The sequence below is a fragment of the Pelodiscus sinensis genome, unplaced genomic scaffold (assembly GCF_049634645.1).
Source record: "Pelodiscus sinensis isolate JC-2024 unplaced genomic scaffold, ASM4963464v1 ctg131, whole genome shotgun sequence".
In the NCBI taxonomy this organism is placed as follows: Eukaryota; Metazoa; Chordata; order Testudines; family Trionychidae; genus Pelodiscus; species Pelodiscus sinensis.
Window position 1 is genome coordinate 136,400 of NW_027465961.1, and position 27,760 is coordinate 164,159.

Consider the following 27,760-nt stretch of genomic DNA (forward strand, 5'->3'; position numbering starts at 1 on the left):
TTCTGCCGGGTAGGCCTGGCAGTAACCAGGGCTGGGTTCAATATCTTGGAGTCAATCTCACAAAGAACCGGCTCGAGCCCCCACCCAGTAATCTGGGAAATTCACGCACCCCTGGGCCCCTCTGAGAGGCAATGCTTCCCCACTCGCAAGCACTGAGTCTGAGTGTGAGAAAGAAACATTTAATGAAACAGAGAGAGAATTCATACGGCATTATCTTGGGGAAAACACCACAAATAGAGTTCATAACCCAAACATGAGCCAAGCCCCTACCCCAGCCAAGAATCGCCCAAAGTCCAAAGAGTCCGATACCCCAAAAGTCTCTGTCCCTGGTCTGTGCCACCCAGAGTCCCAAAGTACACCCGCAGGGTTTCACCTCCCAACCTGGGTAGAAATGGGGGTGGGGCGATAGATAGGGGGCACCTTATATGAAACTCCGCCACGCTCCACCAGCTGTCTCATCCCACGCCTCTGGACGCTCCGCTGGGCACCTGCCGCCGCTCCTCGTCTGCTGCCACCACTGGTCGCCACTCCTCGCCTGCCGCCGCTACACACCACGCCGCTGATGGCTGCTCCTTGCCTGCCGCTGCTCCACATCACGCTGCTGATGGCCGCTTCTTGCCTGCCGCCGCTCCACGCCACGCCACGCCACACTGCTGGTCACCACCACTTCACTGGCTGCAATAAGTCTGGCTCTCAGCCAAACCAGTGATTTCAGCTCTCAGTGATTTCAACTCTTTAGCCACCAGCTGGACTGCCAAATGAATCCAGCTTTCACTGGACTAGCAAAAGAAAAGACTCCTCAGGGAATCTGCTTTAGGTCTGTCCTTAAAACAAAGGGGGGAAAGGTGCAGGCTGGGCCAGTCTTATAGCTCACACCTGGCAGGTGTGAAGCAGGCTGACTCAAGCCCTTTAACCCTTTCCTGCAGCTCCATTCACTCAACTCTGGAAGGGGGGAAGCTTGTTCTTCCGAGACTTCTTACCATGATGGTGGTGTCTCTCCTGCAAGCACTGGTGGCAGGTTTTAGAGTTCCCACATTTAGGGGTAGCATGATTAGTTACCCCCACAACAGTCCCAAATTATATACAATTCTCCACATTCCATTCCAACACTGACCTTCCATCAGCCCTGGCTGAATGGGATTTTTACATAGCCACACCTCGGATTCTCTCCTGAGCAGTATTTACATGTCAACAGTTAACAGTTAATTACCTTGCAGAGCTAAACAACTGTAGTGGGCACACCCACCCCTCCTTTTAGCTGGCTGATAGCAAGCAGCAATTCAGCCCCTTCTTACATCAGTAAGAATCATCCTGAGGTTAGGTGGTTGTCTATAGGAGATTATGGGTCTGTCTCCCAGAGCCTTTCGGAGTGTAGTATCCTGTTCCAGTATAGGTTGTAGTTTATTGATAATGTGTTGGATGGGTTTAAGTTGGGGGCTATAGGTGATGACAAGTGGTGTTCTATTGTTGGTTTTCTTGGGTCTGTCTTGAAGTAGATGGTTTCTGGGTATTTGTCTGGCTCTTTCAATTTGTTTTTTTATTTCTCCGGGTGGGCAATTGAGGTTTATAAATGCTTGGTAGAGACCCTGAAGTTTCTGGTCTCTGTCAGTGGGATTAGAGCAGATGCGGTTGTATTGAAGGGCTTGGCTATAGACGATGGATCGTATGGTGTGTTCTGGATGGGAGCTGGAGGCATGTAGGTAACTGTATAAGTCACTGGTTTTCTGTAGAGAGTGCTATCTAATTTACCATTGGTGATTTGTACTGTGGTGTCCAGGAAATGGATCTCTCGTGTAGAATGGTCCAGGCTGAGATCGATGGTGGGGTGTAGGTTGTTAAAGTCTCTGTGGAATGCATCCAGTGTTTCTTGGCCATGGGTCCAGATCATAAAGATGTCATAGATGTAGCGTAAGTAGAGAAGGGGCAAAAGGGGACGGGATCTGAGGAAACGTTATTCTAAGTCCTGTCCCCCACGAACTGGATTCAATTTTGTGGTGACCTTGAGGCTTTCTTTCGCCGCCTCCACCTACGAGAATATTTCCAAACTACCAATGAACATCAATCTAACCAACCAGATCCCCCCTATCAACAGCAAAAGAAAAATAATTCTATATGGACTCCCCCTGACGGGTGGAATTACAATCTGGATTTCTATATACAAAGCTTCCACAACAATGCACAGACTGACATTATTCACAAACGACAACAAGCGACATACAATCTCAGCCGCACTGAACACTATGCTATCTAGAGTCCCAAAAACAACCCGAACATTATAATCAAACCAGCTGACAAAGGGGGTGCTGTGGTCATTATGAATAAGTCCGACTATGACCAGGAGGCAACCAGACAACTCTCCAACACCACATTTTACAGACCTCTCTCCTCTGATCCCAGATCAAGAACACATATTCCTGCTCATCCAGAAATATAATTTATGCCATCGTGTGCCAACAGTGTCCGTCTGCTATGTATAATGGACAAACTTCTCAGACACTTCGCCAAAGAATCAATGCACACAAAACAGGCATCAGACAGTTTCACGAAGAAAAAACAGTTTCTTGCCATTTCAACCAGACTGGGCATTGTCTCAACGACCTGACTGCCTGCATCCTGCTTCAAAGAGACTTTAACACAAGACTTTAAAGAGAAGCCTCTGAACTGTCATTCATGCTTAAATTTGACACTTTACAAATGGGCCTTAACAAAGATGCTAATTATCTTATCCATTACAAAGATAGCTTCCCCAATTATCACCTCTAATATCATTATCTCATAGATATTAACCACCACCCTGTCACGTTGCTGAATTGGAAGGAAGCAGCCAGGTCGCTGCTGCACCCCTAGGTGGGGGTGTTGGCCCCAGAAATTGGTATGGGGGGAGCCATGTGGGGTACTGAATGGGAGATTATTGTTTGTTGATCTTATGTACGCTATTTATGTGAGTGTATAATGTCTATGTGTGTAGGTAGGAATCTGTAATCTGTGTGGAAGCGGAATATTTCTGTGAATGTGGTTGAGCATTGCTATGGACAGGCTGAGTAGTGAAGCCCTGTGGAACAATGGCCCAAAGACACACCTAAAGCAGGAGGGCGGAGACCCAAGAGCTGCCAGCAGAGAGAGGCTGAGGACCAGGTGACCTGCTGCATACCAGAAGAGGCCAGGGAGGGGGTATAAAGAGGCCATGTGGTCGATGCCATTTTGTTCTCAGCTCAGCACTTCATCCCAGAGGCAGCACTGCAGGGATTGAAGAGCCCGGAAGACCTGTGAACCCATCCTGATCGTAGGATGTGCAATAAGAACTTTTAAACCAGCAGCTGCAACATCTCTGCTAGAGCCTGCATCGAGAACTGGGAGATTCGGTGCATGTAACGTACTGTACTTTAATAACCTTACTCTCATGCTTTTCTTTCTTGTAATAATAAACCTTTAGATATAGATTCTAAAGGATTGGCCCAGCGTGATTTGTGGGTAAGAGGGTAAATTGACCAGGGATCTGTGGCTGGTTTCTTGGAACCGGACAGGATTTGTTCGGGGTAGGTGGGATTGGATGCTAGGACCTCCCACCTGTGTATAGGCCCGGGGCCATCTGGGGCACGGATATTGCTGGGGTGTCGGAGGGGTTTTGCTCGGGAGGCTTCAGGCAGGCTGCTGAAGCGCTCTGTGGGACTGGTTTGTGGCCTATTTGGAGAGGTCACCAGTCTGGGGGGGCTGTAAGGAGCCCCGGATTTGAGCAATTCGCCCTGAGCGGACGCCCTCAGCTGTGCCCAGACATGGCCCGGTCCATCACAGTGGCGCAGTCGGCAGGATCCACAGATCTTGGTCAATTGAGCTTTGGGATCAGGACCCCACGCTGTCTAAATTTGATTTTTGGTGTTGAGAGTTTGGTTGATTAAAGAGCCGCTGTGATGATCCCGGAATTATATGAGAGTCTGAGCAAAAGTGCTCTGAAGGATTTGTGCTTGGGGAGAGGCATTGCCTTTAGGAAAAGGGCCTCTAAACTAGATCTGGTAGTGTTGTTACTAACCAGAGATGTGGATGAAAGGGATCAGAAGCGAGCCAAGGAAGCTGCTGAAAGAAGGCAGAAGGCAGATGAAGAAATTGCTAAGAGACAGAAGGAGATGGATTGGAAACTTGAGGAGAAAAAGGCAGAATATGCTGAGAGACAGCGGAGAGAAGAGGTAGAGCATGCAAAGAAGATGGCCCTAGCCAAGGAGGAAAATGCTAGACTTGACCTCCAGCTTAAGAGACTAAAAGAACAAGAGAGACTGTATTCTCCTGAAGGTTCGATGTGTAACTCTGTGGGTATGCGGTGTGCTTATGATATGGCAGACGTATTTTGCCCAGCTGATGTGATGACCCAACCCCAAAGCATGTATGAACGCAAACCTCTGTTCTAAAATCTGATTTGTCTATTTTTTATGTGTTCACTTTTTTTGATTGTATCTCTTTGGTATATATGGTTGTGCCAATTTTCTTCCACAATTTGATCTGAGGAAGTGGGTCTGGCCCACGAAATCTCATCACCTAATAAACCATCTTGTTAGTCTTTAAAGTGCTGCATAGTCCTGTCTTTTCTTTCAGCAAGACCAGACTAACACGGCTACATCTCTATTACTAATCTACAGGCTTTGTTAGTCTGTAAAATGCTACCCAACTATTGGTTGTTACAGAAAACATACAAGGAGTGACAGCCTGGTGCATGCTTTCGCAGCTGCCACAGTGCTCACGGGGACAGCAAAGAGGAAGTGAAAGAATATGGATACTTGAAAGAAATGGCATGTAATCAATCAAATCAAACCACAGATTCAAATCACACCATGCAGGAAGGCAAAGAGACTGAGCCTGGGGGGCCAGGCACTACCAAAAGTACAGCAGTTCAGCACCTAGGAGCAACACAGCAGGACACTGGTGAACTAAAGGACTCAGCTACAGATGGAACAGGATGGAGAGAAGTGAGTGGTGTGATCCGCAACAGGCATTCTCCTATCAACCTCAAGATAAATAGGATTACAATTCTGCATGCTTTGAATACTGGGCACCAAGGAAGAGACAGGAGCAGATCCTATTCCTGCTCGTGCTAAGACTCATGCTTAGAGCTATAAGCATGTTGGGAACAAAAGAATGAAGGGAAGTATTAGAGTGGCACCAATTACAGAAAAGGTGAGGGAATACTGGCTTGGATGATCGGGGCATGTAAAAGGAGATTGGCAGAAGATATAGGAAACTGGGTGTTACGGTCACAGGTTCTAGCTTCACACTCTATTCCACCCCCTCCCTTACGCATGGCCCTTCCCTTTCCCCTCCTTCTCCTTCATCCCAGCACTCCCTGCACACCCCGGAACAGCTGCTCCGCTACCTGTGGGAGGCGCTGGGAGAGAGAGGGAGTATAACTGGCAGGGCCATGGGTGAGCAGGAGGTATCGGGGGAGGAGGAGAGGAGCTTGGCTGCTGGAGGGTACAAAGAATCCATTCATTTTTTCCCATGAGTGCTCCAGCCCTGGAGCAGCTCCTATATGTGCGTCTATCATTAGAAACAGAGGGGAAAGGTTGGAAAACACAAAACCAGATGGGTGGATGTCACAGAAAGGGTTTGAGTTTCTGTGGACGAGTTGCTTCAAGAGAGAAGTTGAGAAGGGAAGCAAAAGGACACAATTCAGAGCTTCCCATTCTACCAACGTCCCTTGTCTTCCACTTCTGTGCGCACACGAGCTGTTTTCACTTTCCCTCTAAGCCAAGTTGGGTTTTTATATGAATGTACCCAATGTCACCGAGGAGTGGGGAGTCGCCAGGCCCTGCACCCCCATCCGCAGCCACATGTGACTCTTGGCCAGAAGGTTTATTAGTCCCCAAGGACACAGCATAGAACAGACTTGATAGCACTAACCAGGACCAAGCAGTACAATCCATCTTGGGAAGAGGGGGGTCCCAGAGCCAAGGCTCCTGACCCCCGTCCCGATACCCCAAGCCAGCCAGACTGACCCATTTCCCGCAGCCTGATCCCAACCCCAGCCAGCCCCTCCTCCATCCTTTGTTCTGCTTCCCAGGCAAAAAATATCACCTGGTCGCACCCCTTCATGGGCTCAAGGCATCAGCAATTCCATACATGTGCTTGGGGCAGCCTCCCTCAGTGGGAGTCATACCTGAAATTCCGATCACCATCTAGGTACTGGTGCAGTGCTCTGGGAAACTGAGGCACGGACACACGATTACTATAGGACAACAGAACTCACATGCAACATCATAAGATGAATAAAATCCCACTTCGTCATATTTTTTAAACCCACATAGCCCTCCTTGACTTTGAATATTTAGACATCTAGTAAAATAGTCTGAAATGGTTTCCAATTATCATTCACATTTTTCTGTCTACGTTCTCTTTCTCAGTTGCCCTGGCTTATAATTGCTTTCAGTTTTGTAAAACTGGCTCTTCAAGAGCACCAAGTACATCTTTGATTTACTCTGCTTGCATAAAATAAAGATATCACGCACTGTTTTATCAGGAATGAAAAAGGTTCCAAGACTCAAACAAGCAGGTGCAATGGCTCAATAATTTTTTTTACTTTCATTACTTACGAAGCAAGCTCAGAGGTGCCAGGGCTATGAACTGCCAAGCCTAGAGGTGCCAAAAATTAAGCACTGATAACAAGTCATAATCATTTTCATGGGAGGGGTTGCGACTGCTCTGGGAGGGGTTGTGACTGCTCTGGAGGATAGGGTCATAATTCAAAATGATCTGGACAAATTGAACGAATGGTCTGAGGTAAACAGGATGAAGTTTAATAAAGACAAATGCAAAATGCTCCACTTAGGAAGGAACAATCAGTTTCACACATACAGAATGGGAAGCAACTGTCTAGGAAGCTGTACTGCAGAAAGGGATCTAGGGATTATAGTGAACCAGAAGCTGAATATGAGTCAGCAGTGTGATGCTGTTGCAAAAAAAGCAAACATGATTCTGGGATGCATTAACAGGTGTGTTGTGAGCAAGACACGAGAAGTCATTCTTCCACTCTACTCTGCGCTGGTTAGGCCTCAGTTGGAGTTTTGTGTCCAGTTCTGGGCACCTCGTTTCAAGAAAGATGTGGAGAAATTGGAGAGGGTCCAGAGAAGAGCAACAAGAATGGTTAAAGGTCTAGAGAACATGACCTATGAAGGAAGGCTGAAAGAATTGGGTTTGTTTAGTTTAGAAAAGAGAAGATTGAGGGGGGACATGATAGCAGTTTTCAGATATCTAAAAGGGTGTCAAAGAGGAGGGAGAAAACTTGTTCATCTTGGCCTTTGAGAATAGAACAAGCAGCAATGGGCTTAAACTGCAGCAAGGGAGGTTTAGGTTGGACATTAGGAAAAACTTCCTAACTGTCAGGGTGGTCAAACACTGGGATAAATTGCCCAGGGAGGATGTGGAATCTCCATCTCTGGAGATATTTAAGAGTAGGTTAGATAAATGTCTATCAGGGATGGTCTAGACAGTATTTGGTCCTGCCATGAGGGCAGTGGGCTGGACTCGATGACCTCTCGAGGTTCCTTCCAGTCCTAGGATTCTATAATTCTATGATTCATCATAAATCACTAGATCAGTGTTTTCCAATTGGTGCTCTGCGGAACCCTGGGGTTCCGCAGAGCAAAACGAGGGGTTCCGCGAGGAGCCGGCGCTCCCCCGCCCCCTCTGAAAAAGAGAGAGAGAGAGACGGCTAGCCAGCAGAGGCATGGGCGGCGAGTTGTGTGGGCTCGTGGTGCCCACACTCCAGCAATATTTGGAGCTGGAGCAGGAGTGCGTCCTCCCACCCCGGTCCCAGAGCGTCTCTCCCCCATTCCCGTCCCTGCCGTGTGCAACCTTCCCTGAGCTCCCCCTCACTGGCTGCTGCTGCCCTGCACAGCACGCTCAAACCAGTGTGTGGGGAGACGCCCGGACGTGACATAACATCACAGCCCGGGATTTTAAACTTGCTGGGCGCTGTGATGCGCCGCATGGCTGAGTTGCGGGTTCAGAGTCTGGGGACAGAGCACAGACTCCAGTCCCACAAAGTGGAAGGCAGAAGGTACGGTAGAGGGAGAGGGAAAGAGAGAGGGAGGGAAGGGAAGGGCCTTGTGCAGAGGGAAAGGGGAAGGACTGGGAGAGGAAGGTGCCTGTGAGGAGGCGAAGGGGAAGGCACCAAAGGGACAGGGGTGGAGGAGAGACAAATGGCAGGGGGCCAAGCACAGACAATGAGGAAAAGGGCAGGAGGGGAGAGGTGTCAGTGGGAGGCGGGACAGGGTGATGCTGGGAGGGGAGAAGGTAAGGACATTGGGGGCTAGAGGAGTGAGGGGAGGTGCTGGGAGAAGGCTTGAAAGAAAGGGTGGGCATGAGGAAGGCTGGGATGGAGCAAGTCATGTGAGAGGGCACAGGGGCATGAGGGGAATGGGGGCAGAGGGTGGTGAGGGGTGGGCATCAGGGAAAAATGGAGCAAAGGGGGCAGGGGAAGGTGGAGGCACCAGGAGGGTGCAGGGGTAAGAGAAGGTGCAGGTGCCAAGGGATTCTGGGGGTGAAGCAGAAGGGCAGACACCTGCAGTGGAGGGACCACCATCAGAGGAGAGAGGCAGGGCAGGTTTGCAGAGGGAGGTGCTAGAAGAGGGGATGAGGAGGGGTAGCTCACATGATCAGAGTGGGGCTACTGGAGAAGTGGGCACAGGGAGGAGAGAAGGGCTGGTGGAGGGGGGCAGGTTGCAGGAGGGCTGAGGACAGGGAGAAGAGCAGGCATCAGGACAGCAGAGGAGGGTGAGGAGTGGGGGGGCAGCAGGCCCCAGGGGAGCTGACATGGCAGCAGAGGGAAAAGGTAGAGGTTTAAAAATATTTATTAATAACTTGGGTTGCACATCCAAACAAGCCACATGAACTCAATACTGGTGCACAACACAAAATTCATTTTGCTCATGTGAGGAAACTCTTAGGCTATGTCTACACTGGTTGTTTCTTGCACAAGAACATCTTGTGCAAGTGTTCTTGTGCAAGAACACATCCACTCTTCCATGTGCGAACTGTGCTTTTGCACAAGAGCATCTATGGCAGTGTGGACACTCTCTTGCCCAAGAAAGTGCCGATGGCCATTTTAGCCATCGGGCTTTCTTGCTCAAGAAATTCATGTTGCCTATCTACACTGGCCTCTTGCGCAAGAATAGTTGCTCAAAAGGGCTTACTCCTGAGTGGGAGAATCATAGTTCTTGTGGAAGCCGCCCTGATTTCATACATGAGAACGTTAGTGTACTTGCACAAGAACACACGGCCAATGTAAACAGGCAGCAAATTTTTGCGCAAGACTGTCCGCTTTGGCGCAAGATCGTGCCAGTGTAGACACAGCCAAGGGGAGGAAGGAAGGCAGGGCTGGGGTGTGTGTGTGTGGGGAGGGGGAGCTCAGAGCTCAGTTTGACTGCAGGAGGAGGGAGGTGCCGGGAACCAGGGCTAGACTCTAGGGGAGGGAGGGACAGGGAATTGGCTCTTGGCTCAGCAGTTTTGTGGGGCCTGGAGGAGGTGCAGGGAAACTGGGCTCAGCTGTGCTGTGGGGGAAGCATGCAGGGAACCAGTGCAGGGCTCAGCTGGGCTGAGGTGGATGTAGGAGGGCATACAGAACAAAGGGGTAGCTCAGCTGGGCTGGGAGGGGCTGCAGGGAACTGGTGCTGCACTCCCTTGGATTGCGGGGGATGGTTTTGGGGGGAAGTGCAGGGAACCAGCAGGGGTGGGCAGCTTAGTTCGTTTGCAGGGGATAGAGGTGCAAAGAAGCCTAGTGGGGAAGGGGGGGGAAAACCAGGAGCCCTGAAATGTCCTCCCCTGGTCCAAAAATTCCTCATCTGGGACCAGTCAGGTCTAGAGGGTGCCAGATCAGGGAGGTCCAACTCCTACCCAAGTCCCCTCCTCGCACCCTCCCTTGTAGCCAGACACCCTACATCCAACCTGCTTCTGCACCCTACCACCCAGACCTTGTCCCCTTCCGCCCCCCAGCTCCCTCCCAGATCCTGCACCCCATCCCTATCCTGCTTCTTGGCAGCCCTGCCATCCACCCTAGCACTGCTCTGGCCCCAGCACCTTGCCTCACACCCCAGGACTCAGCACCACCCTGGCCCTGGCCCCAGCACCCTGCCATCCACGCTAGCACCCTATTCCTTGTCCCAGCACCCTGCCAGTCACCTTAGTGCCCAGCAGGACCATGTCCCTGACCCCAGCAGTCTGCCACCTGCCTGTCCCAGCACCTTGCCCCAGCACCCTGCCACCTGAGCCAGCATCCTTCCACCCAGCAGCACCCTCTCCCCAGCCCCAGCTAGCACTCTGTCCCCTACCCCCACCAGCACATTTGGGACCAAATTAGTGAGGCTTGGGGGTTTTGGGAGGAGCTTTTTTTTTGGTTTGCATCTCACTTGTGTGGCCCCAACTGACTTTTCTGTGGGTCAGTGACCTTTGACTCAAAACAGGTTCCTCACCCCTCTCATATATAAAGACAATGCTAAAACCTTTTGAGTCTGACATAATATTTTATTTTAAAATGAAGCCAGGCCAACAAGCCCCCAATTGGGACCAAACCCCTATTTCACTGCAGCATCATAACACTCCTGCACCACCTGATCCCAAATCTGAGCCTATCATACACTGGACCCTCCGACCTGAGTCTCTTACATCCCCACACTCCTGCATCCCCACATCCTCAGTCTTCTGCCACAACATTCCTCCACCATCCACACATCACAAATCTGTGTCCTGAGCCCATCATACTCACAACCTTCTTGCCCTGAGTCTCTCACATATCCAGCCCAAACTCCTGCACCCTCACATCCACAAGCTCTGGCTTGCTCAGCACCCCAACCTTCCACCTGAACCCACCACTCCCCAGCCTAGAGCCCCCTCCCTGAGTCAACAGCCTCTTCTCCTGCATCCAAATTCCCTCCCAGAGCTTGTACTTCTCACCCCTTTCCCACACCCAAATCCCTCATTCCCACTCCACACCTCACTCTTACTAGGTTGAGACAGGTATAAGGGCTGGGGATAGCAAGTGATGGAGAGGAGGGGAACAGAGTGGATGAGGCCTCACAGAAGGGATATGGGGGGGGGCTTGGGGAAGGAATGTGATTTTCATGAATTGGTGGGTCCTTCTCTCCTCCCCCACCCCCCACCTTTTTTTTGCTTGATAAGCTTAGGGGTTCCTTGAAATTCTGAAAAGCTGAAAAGGGTTCCTCGGCCAAATAAAATTGGGAAACACTGCACTAGATGGAATTGTTCTGTGAAGCTACTCTGTGACTCTGGTAAAATTTCTTCTGATAGTGGAAGAAGACAGGTTGCAAGGACCCGGGCCAGAACTTTGCCTGCAACTGCAAAGAGAGAGATCCCACGATAGTTTCCAGTCCGCTTTATCCCCTTTGTTAAACAATCAAGGTATCCCTCGTTTCACTGGGGATCTCCTCCTTTCTCCAGATTTTAAGGATAAGCAGGCTGAGCTGCCAAATTAACTCTGGTCCACTGTCAAGATTTCAGTGGGGATCCCATCGGGACCTGCTGCCTTGTTGTTCTTCATCTGCTTGATGGCACTGTACACCTCATACAAATCGGGAGGGTCTCCAAGCTCATCCCTAGAAGGTCGTTGGGGGGATTTGCTCAAGAACTTCATCTGCAACCAAGGAATTACGATTACAAAGATCTTCAAAATGTTCTCTCCAGTGAAAATTAATGGCTTCATTTTCCTTCAAAAATGCGGTTCCATCCTTTGAGTGAAGGGAGTTCATGCCAAGACAAGCTGGCCCATAAACAGCCTTAATAGCACTAAAGAAACCACATGTATTATGGGTATTCACAGAATGTTGGAGTTCTTGCACTTTCTCAGTCCACCATTTGTTCTTGAGTTCTTGGTTTTACATTGGACTTCTACCTTCACCTTACCATGGGCTTCTCTCTTTGCACTGCAATTTCTATAAATTCCGCCAAGCGCTAAATGCCATTCTCTTCTCATCGACGAGCTGCTTGATTTCAACATTGTCCTCATCAAATCAGTCCTGATGCTGTCTGGTGGGGGTAGCCAGTGGTTTCCCCACAGGGATTGATGATTGCCACTTTCAGCTGGCTCCAGTGTGCCTCAATTTCTTCCAGAAACTCTGATGGAAACTTTTCTTCTAAGACATATTTGGAAGTGGTCACACTTACTGGGGTCTTTCAGATCTTGAACCTTCAGCTTGTGGCTGACCTGCTTCTTCTGCAGCCTCCATTGGGGGCCATCTTAATGTTTGTTGTGGATTGACTGAGGCGATGATCAGTCCAGCAGTCATCAGCACTTGTCACTGCTCTCATGAGAAATACGTCACTGCAATCTTGAGCATGAACTAGAACCTAGCTGAGATGATGCCAGTGCTTGGAACATGGGTGTCTCCAAGATGTTTTGAACTTGTTCTTTTGTCGAAAAAGGTTCTCCGTGATGCTAAGTTCATGTTCAGCACACTCGGTCAGGAGCAGGATTCCATCTGAGCTGCTTTTGCCAACTCCTTCTTTCTTGATTGTTCCTTTCCACAGGTCTGAGTCTTGTCCAAGGCGTGTACTGAAATCCCCCAGAAGAATGATCTGATCTTCCTTAGGGGTTTCTGATAAAATGGTTTCCATCTGAGAGTAGAAATCTTCCTTTACATCCTCATCGGTGTCCATTGCGGCACACAGGTGCTCACAATAGTCACCGGTTGGTTTTTGGTGAGCCTCAATCGGAGTGTCATAAGCCGCTCATTGATGCCAACTGGCAGCTACGAGAGGCACCTTGCCAGCTTGTTCTTAAGAGCAAAGCCTACTTGTGATGGGGAGTATCAACGATGCTCCGAAGCTGAGAGAGTTGCTTTTGCCCAGCTGGCTGAAAGAGCCCCACCCCCACAGCTCTGCTGGACATGCTCCCAGTAAAGACAGAATAAAAGCCTCCAACGCAGCCCAGCCTGGGTGGACTATGGAAAAGGAAAGAACTCTTGACAGAACCAAGCCCTGCCGCCACAGCACCAACACCAGTGGCGGCAGCCCTGGCCACAGCTGACCACCGATTACCACCCTAGCCAGAGCCCACAGCCACCGCCAGGGTAAGAGAGGCGACCCTAGGAGCCACAACCCCAGCAGAACACGATGGGGAAGAGCCACAGACCTGGAACGGTAGGAAGTAGCCCAGGGTGGGGAATTGCTCTCCAGGAGCTCAGCGTATTGTGGCAGGATTCCCCACTGGGCAGGCATTGGATCATGCCACCGCCAACAGGGCCCTGGGCTGGGACCCAATGGAACAGGAGGACCCAGGTCCTCCTACCTCCCCCGTAGCTAGCCTGTGTGGAGGGAAGTTTTCTTTTAGGCTTCTGGGCCAGGCCTCTGGGCCGTATTATCCCTAGTTAAGGGGACTTGCCTGTGGACTAGGCCCCTGGGCCGTATTACCCCTAGCAAAAGGGACTTTCCTATAGACTAGACCCATGGGCCGTATTACCCCTAGTTAAGGGGACTTGCCTGTGGATTAGGCCCCTGGGCCGTATTACCCCTAGCAAAAGGGACTTTCCTATAGACTAGACCCATGGGCCGTATTACCCCTAGTTAAGGGGACTTGCCTGTGGACTAGGCCCCTGGGCCGTATTACCCCTAGCAAAAGGGACTTTCCTATAGACTAGACCCATGGGCCGTATTACCCCTAGTTAAGGGGACTTGCCTGTGGATTAGGCCCCTGGGCCGTATTATCCCTAGTTAAGGGGACTTGCCTGTGGATTACCCCTAGTTAAGGGGACTTGCCTATGGACTAGGCCCCTGGGCCGTATTATCCCTAGTTAAGGGGACTTGCCTATGGACTAGGCCCCTGGACCGTATTATCCCTAGCAAAGGGGACTTGCTGATATATGCTGACCACTAGGCCGTGTTACCCTGCCGAGAGGGACATGGCGCGTGGACCTGAGCCCAAAACCGATCTACCAGGAGTAAGGGATCAGAGACATAGGTGGAGCTGAACGTGGGGCCTGGTGGACAGGCTCGCGGGAGGACCAAGTCCCACCCTAATGGGTAGGGCTTGACAAATGCACTCGCCCGCGGCGAGTAGATTTTATCAGCTGGTGCATGCAGGGGCGGACTGGCCCAGTGGGCGGTTGTGACAGGCTCGCCAAAGCCCGCACTACGGCTGGCAGGGCCCCATCTGATCCGCTGGCCAGGCAGAGGAGTGGAGCGCCACCGGGAAGGAGGAAGCACAGTGATTCTCAGTGCCAGGCTGCCTGTGTGCAGCTCCAGCACGAGGAGGCGGGGCCAGAGGCGGGATGGCGGCAGAAGCCAGGATGCTGGCGTGACATGGTCCCGCTGATTCTAAAGGGCTGCAGCAGCTCGGCTCCAGCTGCGTGGCCCCGGGAGCTGGCTGCAGCGCAGCCAGGCCCTGCCCCTCTGGCTCCAGTGCTGCCATGGCCCCAACCCCCTCACCGGTGAGAGACCGCTCCCGGCCAACCACTCGGTTGACTGCACCCGCCCCGTGCTGCTTTGTCTCCGCGCCACCCATTCCCCACGCCACCCCTGCTCCCCTGCACTCTGCTCCCCTGTACCCCGGACCTCCTGTTCTCCCTCTTCCCTGCGACTCTCTGGCTCTGCGCCGCCCTTGCACCCTGCTCCCCTCCGATCCCTGCCCCCAGCTCTGTGCTGCCCGTTCCCTGCACTGCCCCTAGACCCCGATCCCTCTGCTCCTCCCGTTTCCCGCGTCCCATTCCCTGTGCCTCCACCGCACCCCGCGTCCCTCTGGCTCTGTGCCTCCCATTCCCCCCTCCCCCTCCACTGATCCCTGCACCGCTCTGGCTCTGTGCTGTCCCTGCACTCTGTTTCCCCTGTGGGTCGGGAGTGAGGGGTGCTTGTCCATAGGGAGGGGCTGGACAGGGCAGGGAAAAGGCTGCTATGACCCAGCAGGGAGTGAAAGGGGGAGTTCACTTGAAGCGCCTTTGCCTTTATGGAAAAAAACAAATGAAAATGCTATTTGCTATTTCTAGGGCTAAAATGCCAGGACAAAAATGAAAACAAACAGAAAAAACCCCATTGCAAAATGCAAACATGTGTAAAAGACAACAAAAAGGGGGGGGGGTGGCAAAAAAGTTTTGCTTGGGACAGCAAAAAACCTAGAGCTAGCCCTGAGGGAGGGGAAGGGGCTGGGCTGGGCTGGACTGGACTGTGGGTAGGGAAGGGGAAAAATATGGGGAAGGGGCTTGTGAGGAGAGGAGCGGAGGAGAGGGGAGGGGAGGAGGTCAGGAGAAGAAGAAAGGGGAAGGCACCAAGGGACAGGGGTGCAGGAGAGACAAATGCCGGGGGCCAAGTGCAGACAACGAGGTAAAGGGCAGGAGGGGAGGTATCAGTGGGAGGGGAGACAGGGTGATGCTGGGAGAGGAGAGAGTAATGGCATTGGGGGCTAGAGGGGGAGGTGCTGGGAGAAGGCTAGAAAGAAGGGGTAGGCATGCGGAAGGCAGAGATGGAGCAAGTCATGTGTGAGGGCACAGGAGTATGAGGGGAACGGGGGCAGAGGGTGGTGAGGGGGTGGGTATCAGGGAAAAAGAGAGCAAAGGGGGGAGGGGCAGTGAGGGAAGGGGGAGGCACCAGGAGGGTGCAGGTGCCAGGGGATTCTGGGGGTGAAGCAGAAGGGCAGACACCTTCAGGAGAGGGACCAGCACCAGTGGAGAGAGGTGTTAGGCGAGGGGATGAGGATCAGATCAGAGTAGGGCTACTGGAGGAGTGGGCACAGGGGGGAGAGAAGGGCTGGTGGAGGAGAACAGGACTCAGGAAGGCTGAGGACAGTGAGAAGGGCAGGAGTCAGGACAGCAGGGAAGTGCGAGGGGTTGGGGGGCAGCAGGCACCGGGGAGCTGATGGAGCAAGGGGAGGAGACAGGGCAGCAGAGGGAAAAGGTAGAGGTTTACAAGATATTTATTGATAACTTGGGTGATATTTATTAATAACTTATTAGTAATTACTGTTCTTCTTATTAGGAATTTATGCTATAAAAAACACTTTTTGGGGGGGAGGGTGGCGAGTCCCTTTTTTGTCTGGCAAGTAGGGTTTTCCAGAATTTGTCGAGCCCTGCTAATGGGGGATTAGACCCAAGGGACCACCTGAGATAGGGCACCCTCTCAACGCCACTCCATACAATCGAGGTTCATCTAAAGTTTTTCCCTTCCAGAAGTAGGTGTATCCTCCTGTCTCCTCCCTCACCTGTCCTTCAGCAGCTCTTCTAGTTTCGGATAAGGCAGCAATATCGATTCAATTCACGAGCAATGATAGCTGTATATCGCTCTGATCAGTTAGGGTATGTCTAGACTACATGGCTCTGTCGACGGAGCCATGTAGATGAGTTTACTAGACATAGAAAAATGAAGCGGTAATTTAAATAATCGCCACTTCATTTACATCAAAATGGCCACCACGCTGTGCTGATCAGCTGTTTGGCGGCACAGCGGGGCAGTCTGAATGCTCCGCGGTCAACAATGGAAGCCTTTGTCAACCGCTCCATTATGCCTCCCTCACTCCCAACCATGTTTGTGGTCTTTATTGCTGTCATTTTCAATCTAATTGCTGGAAAGCTCCCAGCTGGCACTGAACTCATCTACAGAATAGATGGAAAGCTATTTAGGCTTAGCAGGCTGAAAGCTAAGAGTAAGATTTCCACCACATCTAGCGTGGAACTTCAGTCAGCTGATGACAATGCAGTTTTTGCCCACTCTGAGATCTTCAGGTATCTTGAATGTGTCTGCTACACGTCTTGGTCTCACCTTCAACATCGAGAAAACTAAAGTGCTCCATTACCCTCTCCAAATGAGGTACCATGAGCCCCATCTATAAAATCAATGGAGAAGCACTGGAGAATGTCAATAATTTTCTCTGCCTTGGAAGTTATCTTTCATCCAAGGAAGATATTGATGTAGAAATCCATCATCATCTGAGCTGTGCCAGTGCAGCCTTTGCTCATTTATGGCACAGGTTTTTTGAAGATCATGACATTCAAACAGACACCAAGCTTCTCGTCTGTCAAGCTGTCATTGTCCCAATGCTATTGTACAGGTCTGAAACCAGGACAAAAAGAAGTTACTCACCTTGGTGCAATAATGATGGTTCTTCGAGATGTGTCCCCATGGATGCTCCACTGAAGGTGTCGGGCCCTGTCTCAGCGCCGCAGTCCAGAGATTTTGAACAGCCATAGTCAGCCGGATCGCAAATGCGTGTTTTGCTATCTCACCGCATTCGCACCTTTTGTTTCACGAGCGATTAGGCTCCTACCAGTTCCTCTTGACCACTCCATCTAGAAAAAGAACTAGAAAGAGCAGATTACGGAGAGGGGAGGCAGGCGGGTAGTGGAGCACCCACGGGGACACATCTCAAAGAACCATCGTTACTGCATGAAGGTGAATAACTTCTTCTTCTTCGAGTGGTCCCCGTGGGTGCTCCACTGTAGGTGACTGCAGAGCAGCAGTCATACAAATTCAAGTACGCACTCCGTAATCAGGGTTGATGTGCAGCTGACAGTACTGCTGTAGCCACCAAGGAGTTCTTTGTTGATTCATGTAAAATTGCATAGTGTCTCATGAAAGTGGCATTGGAAGACCACGTGGCCACTTGACGTATGTCTTGTAGAGGGACTCCCCTAAGAAAAGCCATAGTCATGGCTACGGCCCTTATAAAATGAGCCCTAGGATGTACTGGAAGAGGCTTGTTGCAGATCGAGTAACATGTGGTAATACAGATTGTTATGAACTTGTGCCACACGTTGGGAGGACAGCGCTTCCCCCTTAGTGCGGTCCACTATAGAAAGCAATAAACAGTTTGTTTTCCTTCAGCCTTTGGTTCTATCTATATAAAAGGCGAGCGAGCGCACATCGAACATCCAACCTGTGTAATCGGGCTTCCCATGATGAAGCATGGAGAACTGGGTAGAACCAAGAGAATACAACTGGCTCATTAAGGTGGAATGCGGAACATACTTTCGGAATAAAGGCAGAATGAGGCCTGTATGACTTGATCCTTGGTAAAAACGGTGAATGGTGGTGTTGACATCAGTCCCACAATTTCACTTACTCTCTGGGTGGAGGTAATAGCGAAGAGAAAAACAACTTTGAGTGTCAGCAACTAAAGGGACGTGGTGGCCAGAGGTTCAAATGGAGGCTGGATAAGGGTATCGAAAACTACTTCTAAGTTCTATGCCCTGGTTCTCATGGGGGACTTTAAACACCCTGACATCTGTTGGGAAACCAATACGGCAGTACACAGGCAATCCAGGAAGTTTTTGGAGAATGTTGGGGATAACTTCTAGACACAAGTGCTGAAGGATCTGACTAGGGGCCATGCGCAGCTTGACCTTCTGCTCACAAACAGGAGGAACTAATAGGGGAAGTGGAGGTGGGTGACAACCTGGGAAGCAGTGATCATGAGATGGTAGATTTCAGGATCCTGACCAAAGGAAGAAAAGAGAGTAGTAAAATACACACCTTGGACTTCAAAAAAGCAGATTTTGATTCCCTCAGAGATCTGATGAGCAGAATCCCCTGGGATGCTAACATGAAGGGGAAAGGAGTCCAGGACAGCTGGCAGTATTTTAAAGAAGCCTTATTGAAGGCACAGAAAGAAACCATCCTGACGCGTAGCAAGAGAGACAAACATGGTAGGAGACTGGATTGGCTTACAGGGGAAATCCTTGGTGAATTTAAGCACAAAAAGGAAGCTTACAAAAAGTGGAAACTTGGACAAATGACCAGAGAGGAGTTTAAATGTATAGCTCAAGAATGCCGGGCGGTTATCAGGAAGGCGAAAGCGCAAATGGAATTGCGACTGGCTAAGGATGTAAAGGATAACAAGAAAGGTTTCTATAGGCATGTTAACAAGAAGAAGGTGATCAGAGAGGGTGTGCGGCCCCTAATGGATGAAGGAGGTAACCTAGTGACAGATGATGTGGGGAAAGCTGACGTACTCAATGCTTTCTTTGCCTCTCTATTCACGGACAAGGTCGGCTCCTGGTGATGCAAGATGGGATGAAGATGGACAGCCCATGGTGGGTAAAGACCAGGTTAGGAACTATTTAGAAAAGCTAAACGTACACAAATCCATGGGTCCAGACTTAATGCATACGAGGGTACTGAGGGAGTTGGCAAATGTCCTTGAGGAGCCTTTGGCTATTATCTTTGAAAAATCGTGGAGATCGGGAGAAATCCCGGATGATTGGAAAAAAGCAAATGTAGTGCCCATCTTCAAAAAAGGAAAGAAGGACGATCCAGAGAACTATAGGCCTGTCAGTCTTACCTCGGTTCCTGGAAAAATCATGGAAGGGATCCTTAAGGAATCCATTTTGAGGCACTTGGATGAGAGGAAAGTGATTAGGAATAGTCAGCATGGATTCACAAAGGGCAAGTCGTGCCTGACCAATCTGATTAGCTTCTATGATGGGGTAACTGGCTCGGTGGACATGGGATAGTCAGTGGATGTTATATACCTTGACTTTAGCAAGGCTTTTGATACGGTCTTCCACAATATTCTTGCCAGCAAGTTAAGGGAATGTGGATTGGATAAATGGATGGTAAGATGGATAGAAAGATGGCTAGAAGGCCGGGCCCAGCGGGTAGTGATCAACAGCTCGATGTCAGGATGGCGGTTGGTTTCTAGTGGAGTGCCCCAAGGTTCAGTTCTAGGACCGGTTTTGTTCAATATCTTTATTAATTACCTGGATGAGGGGATGGATTGCACCTTCAGCAAGTTTGCGGATGACACTAAGCTAGGGGGAGAGGTAGATACGCTTTAGGGCAGAGATAGGGTCCAGAGTGACTTAGACAAATTGGAGGATTGGGCCACAAGAAATCTGATGAGATTCACCAAGGACAAGTATAGAGTCCTGCACTTGGGACGGAAGAATCCCAAGCATAGTTACAAGCTGGGGACCAACCAGTTAAGTAGTAGTTCTGCAGAAAAGGACCTGGGGGTTACCGTGGATGAGAAGCTGGATATAAGTCAACAGTGTGCCCTTGTAGTCAAGAAGGCTAATGGCATATTAGGTTGCATTAAGAGAAGCATTGCCAGCAGAGCCAGAGATGTCATTATTCCCCTTTATTCGGCTTTGGTGAGGCCACGTCTGGAGTATTGTGTCCAGTTCTGGGCTCCCCACTACAAAAAGGATGTGGACGCATTGGAGAGGGTCCAGCGGAGGGCAACCAAAATGATTAGGGGGCTGGAGCATATGACTTATGAGGAGAGGCTGAGGGACTTGGGTCTGTTTAGTCTGCAGAAGCGAAGAGTGAGGGGGAATTTGATAGCAGCCTTCAACTTCCTGAAGGGAGGTTCCAAAGAGGATGGAGAAAGACTGTTCTCAGTAGTGACAGATGGCAGAACAAGGAGCAATGGTCTCAAGTTGTGGTGGGAGAGGTCCAGGTTGGATATTAGGAAAAACTATTTCACTAGGCGGGTGGTGAAGCACTGGAATGGGTTACCTACGGAAGTAGTGGAGTCTCCATCCCTAGAGGTATTTAAGTCTCGGCTTGACAAAGCCCTTGTCGGGTTGATTTAGTTGGAATTGGTCCTGCCTAGAGCAGGGGGCTGGACTTGATGACCTTCTGAGGTCTCTTCCAGTTCTATGGTTCTATGATTCCACGTTGGTGGTGGGGTCTTACGTGGTAGGTTTGAGTTAGTAAAGCCCTTAAGGAACCTTCTTGTAGTTGGGTGCGAGAACACCGATGTACCATCCACAGAGTGAAGGAAAGCGCTAACTGCAGCAAAATGAACTTTGAGGGATGGAATGGAAAGACCCCCATGGCTGAGGAATAAAATATAGTCAAGTATGTACTGGATAGATGCAGTCCCCGGGGTGAGTCCATTAATAGAACACCATGACGTGAACCTGCACCACTTAAACTAGTAGGCCGTGCGAGTGGTGCCTCTCCTGCTGTGCAGGAGGACGTTCTTCACGTGGTCTGAACAAGCCTGTTCAGATGGACTGAACCAGTTATGAGCCAAGAAGTCAGATGCAGGGTGCGTGGCTGCAGGTGGATGAGCCGCCCTTGGTCCTGCGTCAACAGGTCTGGCAGATTTGGTAAGGTATATTTGTTTCAGAGAGGCATTCTGTGCAGGAATGGGAACCACAACTGCCTCGCCCAGGCAGGGGCTAAAAGAATCACTGTGGCTTCGTCCATCCTGATTTTTGTCAACACCCTTGGAATAAGGACAATTGAAGGAAATGCGTAAAGAAGGGGGCCTCCCCAATGCCGGAGGATCTCCAACCTATACCTGCTCTGGAGCAAAAGCGGATGCATTCTCACTCATGGCGAATAGATCTATATATGGGAACCCCCAATGGCGGAATATATGGTGCAATGCATCTGTACAAATCTCCCACTCGTTGTCGGGCGTGAAATATCTGCTGAGGGAGTCTGCTGTGAGGTTGTTCGTGCCAGGTAAGTATGATGCTATTAAGGTTATGTTATTTTGAGTGCACCAATTCCAAAGATAGACAGCTTCTGTACAAAGAGACAGAGAGCGTGCTCCGCCTTGGCAATTGACATAGTACATGGTGGCGATGTTGTCAGTAAGTATGCTCACAGTCTTGCCATGGATATGCTGTTGAATATGTTTACAGGCATTGAAAATTGCTCTGAACTCTAACAAGTTGATGTGGAGGGATGCTTCCGCTCATGTCCACTTGCCCTGCACACGCATGTCGCTGAGATGTGTCCCCCAACCGATCAAAGATGCATCTGTAGTGAGGTGGATGGTGGGGGGGAGGTTGGTGGAAGGGAACTCCAGCCAAAAGGCTGCATGGATTGGTCCACCAGTGGAGGGAAGCTCGCACCCTGGGAGTAGGAAAAACCAGGGTGTTGATCTGATGCTTCGTGGGGATGTATACTGATGCCAGCCAGTGTTGAAGGCAATGAAGATGTAACCTGGCATGATGTACCATATAGGTCGTGGAAGCCATGTGTCCCATTAACTGGAGACAGATAAGTACCATAACGGTAGGGCTGGTATCGAATATGGTTATGAGATCCTGAATCGCCTGGAACCTTTATGTTGGCAAATATGTGCATGTTGACACTGAATTGATGTATGTGCCTATGAAATCCAGAGTTTGCAACAGGGTAGTTGTGAACTTCTGCTCGTTTATCATTAGGCCTAGTGCGTGGCAGGTTTGTCTTGCCTGCTCTGTCATGTGTTGAGCTTCCACATGGGAACGTCCTTTTGTTAGGCAGTCATCTAAATAAGGAAAAATTATGACTCCCTGCCATCACAAATGTGCTGCTACCACTGCCAAAGTCTTTGAAAACACTCTGGGGGCCACCAACAGACCGAAGGGTAGCACCCAATACTGGAAATGCTCCTTCCCTACTATAAATCTGAGAAAATGCCTGTGAGCCAGATGGATTGTAATATGAAAATAGGCATCTTGGAGGTCGAGGGCTGTGAACCAATCTCCACTGTCCAATGATGGAATTATAGAAGCAAGGGTCACCATCCTGAAATGCTGCTTCCTTAAGTATTGATTTAGCTTCCGAAGGTTGAGTATGGATCTCCATCCCCCATCTTTTTCTGTGTGAGGAAATAACAGGAATAAAACCCTCTTCCTCGAAACTCACTTGGTATTCTCTCTACTGCTCCAATAGATAGAAGCTGACTGAGCTCTTGTTTGAGGAGAGGCTCGTGAGAGGGGTTCCTGAAGAGGAACAGGGTGGGTGAGGTTGTGGGGGGCATGGACATGAAAAGGATGGCGAGTCCAGAGGAGATGATCTCTAAAACCCAACGGTCAGAAGTAATCACGGCCCATTGATGAGAGAATGGCCTGAGACAATAATGAAAGAGTGATGTTTCTCGGTGACTGTGGAGAGCAGTTCGGAGCCCTCAACAATGAAGTCAAACTTGCTGCTTGTTTGCAGACGCAGCAGGCGCTAGATTGTTCTGGGTTCTCCTTCTCTGCAGGTGCTGTCTGGCCCGGGATTGGTCAAGCCCCCACTGTTGCTGCTGTCTGTAGCGGTAGGTATCATGCCATCTTTGGAACAGTTGATACCACCTTCTGTGGTATGAAAGGGTGTACATACCCAAGGTTCTGAGGGTAGTACGTGTGTCTTTTCCGGAGTGGAGAATGTCATCAGTTTTTTCAGCAAACAGCTTGGCTACATCTACACTGCAGGCTTCTTGCACAAGAACTGTTTTGTGCAAGAGTTCTTGTGCAAAAGGTCTTCCACAAGAGTGCATTCTCGCTGCCATGTGCTTTTGTGGAAGAGATGTGATTTTGCGCAAGAGCATCCATGGCAGTGTGGACGCTCTCTTGTGCAAGAAAGCTCTGCTAGCCATTTTAGCCAAAGGGCTTTCTTGCGCAAGAAACCCCTGTTGCTTGTCTACACTGCCTTCTTGTGGAAGAGCTCTTGCACAAGAGGGCTTATTCCTTGTGGGGAGAGGAAAAACTCTTGCACAAGAAACCCTGTTTTCCAATGCTTTACTGTAAATTTACTTGAACAAGAATGCGCGTGCAGTGTAGATGCTCTGCAAGTTTTTGCGCAGGAACAGCCCTTGAGTTTGTCAAACGAGAGGTCCTCCACTTTGGTGTGTAATTCCTTGGGGACTTCTGTGGAATATAACCATGAGGATCTCCTCATAGCTATGGCAGTGGCTACCGCTTGAGCAGACGTGTCTGCCACATCTGGAGCCCTGTTCAAGCTGACGCATAGCCCTTTTAGACTATTGCCTTCAGTATCGGTTTCTTTGTGTCCAGAAGGTGGTCCATCAATGAGGTTAATTTCGAATAGTTGTCGAAATGATGGTTTGATAACAACGCCGCACAATTTGCAATTCTCAATAACAGAGTTGCTGAAGAATAGGCCTTCCTTCCAAAGAGGTCAAGCCTCTTATTGTCCTTGTCCAAAGCAGTCGCTCTGTACTGGGGAGGGGGTGTCTTTGCTCTATGATGTATCGCGTCTACCACCAGTGACTTGTCTGAGAATCATTAAAGAGAAAGTCCAAGCCCATTGATGGAACAAAATACTTTTTGTCCACCCTTTTGTTTGTTGGGGGTTTAGATGTTGGCATTTGCCAGATCTTCTGCTGCTTCCATGATAGCCTCATCAATTGGAAGAGCCACTCTGGCTTTCTGTGTGCGCTGGAGATTTTTCAGGAAACGGTTCCTCTTTTCCTGAACTTCTACCAACTGGACCTCCTGTGTTAAAGCCACCCTCTTGAAGAGGTTCTGAAACTGTTTGATGTCATCCGGTGCAGAAATATCCCCTGGTATGACAGCTTCATCAGGTGAGGAAGATGATCTGTCCTCTAGTGACTGGTCAGGATGTTGCTCCTCCACATCTGACAACTGACCTTCTTCAGGCTCTGATTGTTGTTGTGGCTGAGGAGGAGAATTTGATGTTGGTAGGGAGGCTATCTGCTCATCTCTGTCAGAACATGGGACTGAAGCCTGACTGGATGCTCTGCAATAACAGGGAGAGGCTCTCCTAGAATGGCGATAGTGAGCCATATGGTCCCTGTGATACTAATAATATCGATGTGGTGGAGAGTGCTTGTAGGAGCAACTATAATGTCTGTCATATTCCGGTGACTGAGAATAGTACCGTGAACTCCTTGAAGAATGGGAAGGAGACACCGATACTTGTCTAGAGTGATGGCAGTACTCCGTGTATGGTGCTGATCTATATGGTGACCTGCCTCGCTCACTCTGTCCATACCGCTTGCGGTGCATATAGTAGCGCTGCGGCTCTGGTGACCTTGGTGCTGGAGGCCAGGGAAAATGTTGGAGAAGGTGACATCAAGGTAAAGCTTCTGGGTTTGTTCAATTTGGCCAAAGCCTTCCTATGTACAATTGTAGGTGCTGGGTCAGGCTGCAGCACCAACTAATTCGGCTCCAGTGCTGGTGTTTGCAGTGTGGACAGCTTAGGTGCCGGGGGTGTCGGTGCAGACAGCATCAGTGCCAGGGCTGCTGGATCGGAAGGTCTCAGTACTGTGTGAGGCTTTGGTGCCAAGGTTGCTGGTGCAGACGATCTCAGAGCCGGCAGCTTGTGCAGAGATACTGCAGTCTCTGGTGCCATCATGCTTGACACCGATATAGTGCCCAGTGCCAGTGGTTCCACGTCCACCATCTTTTTCTGTTTAGAAAATGCTCCTGAACGGGAGCTGGAGGTGCCAGGTTTGGCTCCTGAGCTTATCTTGCTACTTGGGGTCGGCGGCAGTGAATGTGACAGAGACACTGTTTTCTTCCACATGGGGGCTGCCCCAGGGGAGGACGCCCTCCACTTCTGAGGAGGTGGCAAGGGAGACACTGCCTCTGCAGGTTGAAGCGCCTTGTCAAACAAAAGCATATGCAGGCGCATCTCCCTATCGCGCCGCGCTCTGGCTGTAAGTTTAGTGCAATGAGTGCACTTTTGAGGGACATGGCTCTACCCAGGCACCTGATACAAGATGAATGCCCATCTGAGGCCAGCATTGCGTCTCAACAGAGATTGCATTTTTTAATCCGGGTGACCCCGGCATTCTTAGTGCTGTGACATTAATCTTAGTGATGTGCAGTAGGTTTCATGTCCTTTATACGTAGGCTTTTTCTTAGTCTTCATTAATTACAGGGGCCTTTGTATTTAAGAGGCTCCATAGTGTAAATAATAGAGAGGAAATCACAGATAACATACACACACACACAAAGCCTCTAATAATTTTATTTGGCAGTAAAACATAGGATGTGTTTTAATCTTTTCTCAAGTAAAATTAAAACACAGTATCAGATCAGTGCTACTGTATGCACAGCTATTTTAGACTTTGCTTTTCATATACCCTCAAATTCAGTAGCTGAAATGTAAGTTATACAGATGCATCATACTAGACAGCAGTCATATCAACTCCTTAACTGGAGACCTGCTAATGCCCTCTGGAATAAACACATCAGGAACATTAAGAAGTCAGCAGACAATGTTTCCAATGTATTTGACTTAGTTCTGCAAACCGCAGTTTAAATTACTTTTACTGCAAATTAATGGGAGCAGCTACTCAGTACATTAGCTAAATACTGCCAGTAGACTATCCTGATTACTTGAACATTTATAAACATAACAACAAAACCAAAACCACTTACCTTGTGGCTATGGGAGTACTGAACATTTCTTTGATAGTCCAGACATTAAAATTCATTTTTATCCTTATCTGTTAAAATGAAGGAGAATACATTAGGATTGTCATCAGTTAGCTTTGTTCCCCTAACCTGCACATGTTTGCTGTATCCAGAGAACACACATTCTAACAGCTATATCTCTGTCACACTGGCATTACAGGTGCTGTTACACCATTCCTTGTTTTTTCAGTTTTGGCATTAAAGTATTACAGTAAAACCTTCCTTCTAAGACAGTGTTTTAAAACCATCAGAGCCTTTCTTGCCTGTAGATGTTTGGGCCTCTAGTAAAATATTCTTAAATGATTCTCAATTATCATTCATGTATTTGTCCAAGTTCTTTCTCCGAGCTGTCTTGGCTCCTAATTGCTTTCAGCATTGTAAAAACAGGCTCTCCAAGGGCCCCAAATACATATTTTATTTGTTCAGGCTTTACTCTGCTCGCATGCAATAAAAGTATCCAGCAGTGCTTAATTTGTAATGACAGACATTCCAGGGCTTAAGCAATTAGGTGCCAGGGCTAACTGCTGTGGGTGAACATACGTTCTCCCTGAAGCAAAGTTTATATTCACCTGATGTAAAACTTTCAAACTCAACCAACTTGTTGGTTATGTTAAAGAATGGTTCAAAGCAGAATTCTGATTGTAGAGCTGCAGCTTCAGAAGGGGTTCTGGGAACCTCAGCTTACTTGCTTTTTGCCATACATGGAGCACTGTGTAAGCTAAGAAGCCCTCAGATTTTCCTGGAAGCTAACAAGCCATAGGAGTTGTGACGGCGCGTTGGGGGTTCCCCGTCTCCTGCACCCTGGAATGGCACAAACAGACTGCACCAGCCAGTGGAATTGAGGGTGGTTTATTGCTCCTCCAGCACAGCGCAGCACAGATGTAATCTGGTTACAGGAACTGGGGCTAAGAGGCCTCAGTGCCCCCCCTTGAGATAGGGGAGTCCCAGCCCCCTCCCCAGCTCCTTATTCCCTGCCTTCCAGCCAGGCACTAATTAACCCTCTTCCAGCCCTGCCCCCCAGCCAGGGCAGCATTCCACCTCCCTTTGTTCCTCTCCATGGGGGGTGTCTGGCCACTGGTTCAACAAGTTTGGCATTACCTTTGCATAGTGAGGCTTTCCCTGCTGGGTCTTGCTCCAGACAGCAGGGGTCACCACAGCCCAGCAAGTACCCCCACTACGTCACAGGAGTACAGTAAACTTCCGATAATCCGGCACCTTTAGGACCCAGGGGGTGCCGGATTATCAGATATCCCAGACTATAGGAAGGAGGGGCTATGAGGGGTCTGGGATGGAGTGGGGGGGGGATGTGCCCCTCGGTGCTGCAGGACCAACCTGGCAGCACCCCAGCTGCTCTGCCCCAGGCTTTCCGGAGTCAGCCGCTGGTCAGTTTCAGCAGCAGCAGCTGAATTGGGGAAGCTGGGGGCAGAGCAGCTCCAATTGTCCAGCTGCCCGGAGCACTTCTGGGTCCAGATAGTGCTGGACCATCAGGAGTGCTGGACCATTGGATGCCGGACCACTGGAGTTTTACTGTATTTCAAACCGAGCCTCTCTGCAGATGACTTCCGTATGTCAAAAGGCCCCACACCAGTTACATGCAGTACTGAGTCCTGTGCAGATAACAAGCGCATTGCGCTAAGCAGCCAAACTTGTCACCTCTGGAAGTGAAG

At 49.7% G+C, this 27,760-nt stretch overlaps 1 protein-coding gene across 1 annotated transcript in view; it reads right to left on the reverse strand.

Annotated features, from left to right (window-relative positions):
- PRRT3 (proline rich transmembrane protein 3) overlaps positions 1-27,760 on the reverse strand; it is a 131,442-nt gene that overhangs the window by 92,769 nt on the left and 10,913 nt on the right. Inside the window, 1 exon segment of the mRNA XM_075917361.1 lies at positions 26,058-26,125. The gene's annotated coding sequence lies outside the window, so the exon portion shown is untranslated.